This window comes from Hyaena hyaena, unplaced genomic scaffold, assembly GCF_003009895.1.
Source record: "Hyaena hyaena isolate Hyena2069 unplaced genomic scaffold, ASM300989v1 scaffold_308, whole genome shotgun sequence".
NCBI classification, from domain to species: Eukaryota; Metazoa; Chordata; class Mammalia; order Carnivora; family Hyaenidae; genus Hyaena; species Hyaena hyaena.
The window spans coordinates 108661-114854 of record NW_024080942.1 but is presented as its reverse complement, the minus strand read 5'-3'; positions in this window follow the sequence as shown (position 1 = coordinate 114854).

Below are 6194 nucleotides of genomic sequence, written 5' to 3'. Positions count from 1 at the left end.
GAAACACGGTGCCAGGAGCGGGGGGCGCTTCTCCCCAACACCGGCCCCCAGCCTCTTCTCCGCGGGGGCGCCAGGTCTGCGGGGAGACTGGAGCCGCCTGGGGGCTTCTGGGAGCAGATCCTGGGAAGTCCTGGCCCCCCCACGACGTGCTTCACAGACCTCATGGGCTGGCTGCTTCCAGAGCCACCCATCGAGTCACCAAGGACCCCAGCGTGGGGTGCCCTGGGGCCAAATTCCAGCAGGTTCGCCCGCAGCCCTGCTCCTGTCTGCAGCCCAGCACCCTGCTCAGCTCTGGCCTGTCGGGCGTGAGCCAGACTTGGCAGTGCTTCTGCCCAGGGAGCCACCCGGGCACTCTCACTGCCCCTCCTGCCCACGGGGCCGGGCTGGGGGTGCGTCTCAGAACACAGCAGGCTGGGCACCACACGGGCCCCTCACTCCGGCAAGGGACCCCCTGGGCCCAGGCAGGGTCAGGTCATAGGCCAGGTGGTGGCAGAAGCCACCGGAAGCAAGAGGCCAGGCTGAAGGGTGGGGAGGGCGCGCTGCCCCAGCCGTCTCCACCCGGGAGGACACTCCCAGCGGCAGAACAGGACGCCTCCCTGCTCAGGTTAAGCAGAAAGTCCCCAAAGGACCCAGCGACACCACCCGTGTGCGTGTGCCCGGGAGCCTCAGAAACAGGACTCAGAGGGACGCGTGTGCGAGAATGTCCGGGACTGCAGGACTCATGACAGCCAGAGGTGGAAACCACTCAAATACCCATCGGTGGGTAAACGGATGACCAGACCGTGCTGTCCCCGAGGGCAGGACGATGACTCAGCCACAGACAGAAACTGGGAGCTGACACACAGGGCAACGAGGAGGAGGCTCAGGAACACTCCCTCGGAGGCCGGACGGCGGGGCCGGGGGAGGTGGGGGGGGGCTGCCCCCGGGCGCGGGGTCTCCCTCGGGTGATGAGAACGTGGAACTAGGCAGGGGTGCCGGGCACACAGGAGCCTGCATGTGCTGAATCCCTTTAGAAGGGTCGGGGTCGCGTTATGTGAATTTCACGTCACCACGACGACAAGGGCCCCCTCGAACTGGACCCCCAGCACGCCTCCCCAGGGGGAGGGAAGAAGGTCGGGCCTCGCCCCGGGCAGGCTCTGGCCCCGCCGCAGGGCCCTGGCTCCAGCACCAGCAACTCTGCAAACGTCCGAAGTAGCAGCGGCACCCCCGCCGGGCAGGCGCTTCCTCGAAGGCCCTGCCCAGGCAGCTGGCCGGCGACCAGGCACCACGGAGCGAGGGAACGAGAGGAGCCCAGGCCCCAGGGCCCACGTGCCCTCCCCGCCCCTCCACCAGCAGCCTGGGGACAGCCACGGGCCTCTCCGGGTGACAGCGAGGTGCGGACAGGGCTTGTCTGAGCAGCCGCGTGTAGGACCACAGAGCCCATAGGCAGGAAGCAGGTGAGAAGAGGCACCAGGCCTGCCTGCCACAGGGCACGGCGACCCCACCACGGGCACCAGCCACCCACCCACACAGAGCAGGCGCCCCGTGGCCGGGAGCCTCGCACACCCAGCGGGGCCTCGGGGGTCACAGGCCGGCTCTGAGCCAGGGGAGCCCCCAGGGGCCTGCAGCACACCGGCCCGCCCAGGACAGCGGACACTGGCCCTCGCCCTCCCCCTACACATGCCCCTCTCCCCCTCCCCTGCAGGACCGGAAGCAGCCCTCCCAGTCGCGCTTCCTGGCAGAACAGGCCTCGAGTCGCTCCAGGCGGGCTGGGCAGGGTAGCTGCCACGACACGAAGCCCACAGGCCAGCCGGGCCTCGGGTTCCCGCCAGGAAACAGCTACGTGGGGCACCCGCCAGGGCCCGGGGCCTTTAAATTCTTCACTGAAGGCTGAGAGCGCCCGGAAGGAGGCCACCGAAGCCCCCCAGGGGGCAGACGCGGCTGAGCCTGGGTCTGTGGGCCCAGCCAGCCCTCGTGCCGCCAGCCCACCCAGGCCCCGGGCCCCCCGTGAGCAGCCGGGATTTATGAGGCCCTGCCTGCCGAGGAGGCCAAGGAGCCTCCCTCCCTGCAGCCAGGTGTCACCGGGCCAGGCCAGGGCTGCTCCCCACGTCTCCCGGAGGGCTGATGAAGGCCGGCTGCACCGGAGTCGGCCACACAGGTTCCGGATGCCAGTCTCGTGTTTACACTCCACAAAGGGCACCGGGTGTGAGGCGCCTGGAAAGGCACCTGCCCCAAGGAAGGACAGGAGGCTCAACGTCTGGGAAGAGGGGTGCCCGGGAACAGCCGGCATGCCAGGTGGCACCGACGGGGGGACCCCCTCGCAGACAGGATGCGCGGCTGGGGCCTGCCTATCTCCCCAGGAATGTTCCGCCCCCAGAGCCCAGCCAGCCCCGCCTTCCCTCAGGGGAGACGGGACAATTAGGGTTCCCTGTGCGAGCTTGCCCTTCGGGCCCATGTGCCTGCCCGGGCATCCCGGCCAGAACGGGCTGGAGCCTGCCTCAGGAGCCTGCCCAGGGTGGGGCTGGCGTATGCACCCCCTCCCGCCCCGGGGAGCCCCCTTTCCCGTGTACCCTACTGAGCATCTAAGACAGGGGGTTCCGGTCCTCAAGACAGGTGATGCAAGGCCCCTGTGGGGCCCCCGAACCAGCCTTGGGGGGCAGCCGCTGACGGGAGCACAGGAAGCAGTGACAGACTGGGGGGACCCCCATGACCGTGCAGGGAAGGCCAGGCGGGGCCGAAGAGGAGGCCAGGTCACAGGGCCCCGGTGGCTCTGTCGGGGTAAAGCTGTAGAGGGGGTCTTGGCCTTGACCCAGGAAAGCGGGAAATTCACCTGGAGTCAGGCAAGGTGTCCCAGCCCTGGCGAAAGGTGGTGGCATAGTGTCCGGGGCAACAGCAAAGCACTCTCTCGCCCAGTTCTGGAAGCCAGGAGTCCAGAGCAGGCCCATGGGGCTGAAACCCGGTGGTGACAGGGCCACAGCCCCTCCTGAGCCTCCGGAGACCAAGCTCCTGAGCTCTTCCAGGAGCTCGTGTCCGTGGCTGGCGGGGCAGCACACGCAGGGCCGTGCGCAGGCCCCCTCGGGGTCTCCCACCACCGGGGCGTTTCCCCCGGAGCCCCTGCTCGGATGCCTGAGGCTGAAAGAGGCCCCTTCTGCACGTCCACCCCCAGAAGCTAGGGAGGCAGTGCCCAAAACTAGGCCTCAGGTCCCGCAGGCAAGGGTCCAGGCTGGCCGAGCCTCCGGCCCTGGGTGAACATGGCCCATCGCAAAACCCTCTGGGTCTCTGTTTCCTCGTCTCTGAAATGGAGAGAGCTTTGCAGGCACTGGAGGGCAGCAAGGGGCGTCCCAAGGGGCCCCTCGGAGAGAACAGAGACCCCAGCCAGTATTCAGTTCCATTTGGGTCAAAATGAAAGCCTGAGGTAGCACAGCCTCAGGGCCCAGCCTGGGACCCAGGCCCACAATAGCTAAAACTTAGACCCCGACCCTTCGTGGCTGCAAGGGCCTACGACAGAAATGCAGAGACCCCAGGGGCGGCCCAGAACCTCTCCGAGCTCACCCACATTCCCCTGCACGGCTGCCAGGCCGGGCACTCGCCTCGGCTTGTCCCAGACGCTCCCGGCCCACATTCCCTCCGGGGTCCCGGCCCAGGCGAGCATCCTGGCTCCTGGGAACCGCGTACCAGGTGGGGCAGGGACCGGCCAGCAGCCAGAGGCAGCCCCGCCCCCGCCCCCGGCCGAGGAAACAGTTATCCTGGAGGATCGCAGAAACCTGCCCCATCGCTGCCCCGGGAAGGGGTCTTGGCTGCGGCCCCACTTGGAGGCGGGCTCAGCCTGCCACGGACGGAGCAGCCGTCCCTGACCCGGAAACCGCGTGATTCGGGCTGTGCTGACGGGCCATCTGCGGGTCCACTCGGGCCCTCTCCCTGCTCTCCCGGCACGGAGCGGATCAAGGGCCCACAGGTAACCCGGGCCTCTCTGTGTGTGTGACCAGCTAGCCCGCTTCCCGACGGAACTCCATGCCCTGGGTCCAAGGAGACCGTGAGCTCCCTGGGGGCAGAAAACGCCACACACACTTCATGAGGTTGCCATGGTAACTGGCAGGTCCAAAAAGCGTTTTGCCGGATGGAATTAAATTCACGCTAGGAACCTCAACATTTGACCGTTTAAATATCACGTTACAATCATTTGTAACAACCGCAATTAGAGACCAAACGGCTCTGAGCGGGGGTACGGCGGGGGGCCAGGCAGAGAGACGGAGTCCGCCACGCCGCCCTCATGCTCGGGACACAAAGGAAGTGAGGCACCCGGAGGCACACACAGCGCTACGCCAAGAAGGCGCAGAAAGAAAGTGAGGAGACGGGCCCTGACCCCGGGCGCGGGGAGACACTCAGGACAGGGTCAGGCAAGGCCAGTCCTCACGGCCACCAAGCCTGGGCTTTTGCTGCAGCCTGTTCTGAATTAACTGATTTTATTTTTCAGAGAAGTTCTGGGTTTAGGGAAAAATCGAGCCAGAAGCGCGAGGGCTTCCACACGCTGCCTTCTCTGCAGACACGGGCTCCCCCGCTACTAACCCCTGCCTTCACGGCACATTCGTCCCCGCCAGGCAGACGGACGCGCCACCTGTATCTAAGCCCACGGCTTGCGCGAGGGCCACTCTCGGTGCTGGGCATTCCCGGGTCTGACACACGTGTACCGACGCATCTGCACCACGACAGCGTCACGGGCGGTGGCTTCGCTGCCCTAAACGTCGCCGGGCCCCACCTGCCCATGTGTCCTCGCCCCGCCCTGGCGACCGCCGACCTCTGCGCTGTCGGCCTGGCTGCGCCTCTTCCAGGCTGTGCTACGGTTGGAATCATACAGCGTGGGGCCTTTGTGGACGCGCTTCCTTCACTCCGCGACAGGTGTTTAAGGGTGCTCAGCTGTTCACGTGGTTTTCCAAGAGGTCTGGGGGGTGGGGGCAGCTCCCAAGTTCATGGGAGTCCTTCCCAGGGCCAGAGAGGCGGGGGGGGGGGGCATCATTGCCCGCCCCGTCTGTGGTTTCCAGGGCAACCAGGGAACACAAGAGGAGGTCACCTAGGAATGGTCAGACAGGCCTCACCCGCCCTGGATTTCCAGGGTCACCCGGCAGTCCCCTCTGGGAGAAGCCACAGGGACAGGACAGGAGTGGGGCGCTGCGCTCTCCCTCTTCGGGGCCCCTCCCAGGGGATTCCAGGGGGCGGCTGTCGGCCCGTGTCCCCAGGGCCAGGCACAGGGGTGGCCCAGGGGTCCGGTGAGGCGGCAGGTTCTCAGAATCACCTGCTGAATATGCCCCTGTTCTCTGGAGAGGCAGGGGGGCCGTGAGGGAAGAGGCCCTGCCCGGCAGGAGGCCGCCCTCGGAGGGGGGGGAGGGCACGGCCCCAGCAGGCCCAGGCCACCAGGGCTCCCGCCCCGAAGGCGGCAGAAGGAGGAAATTCCGGCTCCCACAGGGCGTCGGAGCTTCGGGGGCCTGGCCACGCTGAGGCACGGGGCTGATCGCACTCCGCTGCTGGTCCAGGCCGGGCCCCGGAGGCACGAGACGGGCTGGGGGTGCAGGCAGAGCTGGAGACGGGGCCCCCCGCGGGCACGGCTAGGAAGGCAGATCCGCCCGAGGCTGGACCAGAAGGGCTCCATCACCTCCTGCCGTCAGCTCGGGACACGGGACCGCGTCTCCCAACTTCAGACAGAGCTTCTGTTTATTCTGAAACTTATCGGGTTTGGTCTGTTTATACAAATCAGCCTTCAAATATGTGGGAATGGGGCTTTTTTTCCCATTTGTTTCCCAGAAAACAAGACAAAATGTAAAAGGCCCAGAAGGGAGCCAAGAACATTCCTTGGTTCCCCAAATGTGCAGGTCTTCACTCCACCCCCCCTTGCAGCGGCTTCCCGAGACGCCTCACTGCTCGGGCAGCTCCAGCTGCACCCGCGGCAGGGGTGAGGCTTGAGAAGGGCTGGTGTGGGCCGAGCCACGCACATTCTTCCTCGTGGTGCATGTGTCTGCATTGTACACGTGTGTGCATGTGTGTGCACTGTGCGTGTGTGCACTATGCATGTATCTGCAGTACACACGTGTGCATACGTGCCTGTATTTTGCACATGTGTGCATGTATGCATTGTGTCTGCATTGTACACATGTGCGCATGTGTCTGCATTATGCACGTGTGTGCTTGTGCCTGCACTGTGCGTGTCTGCATTGTACACATGT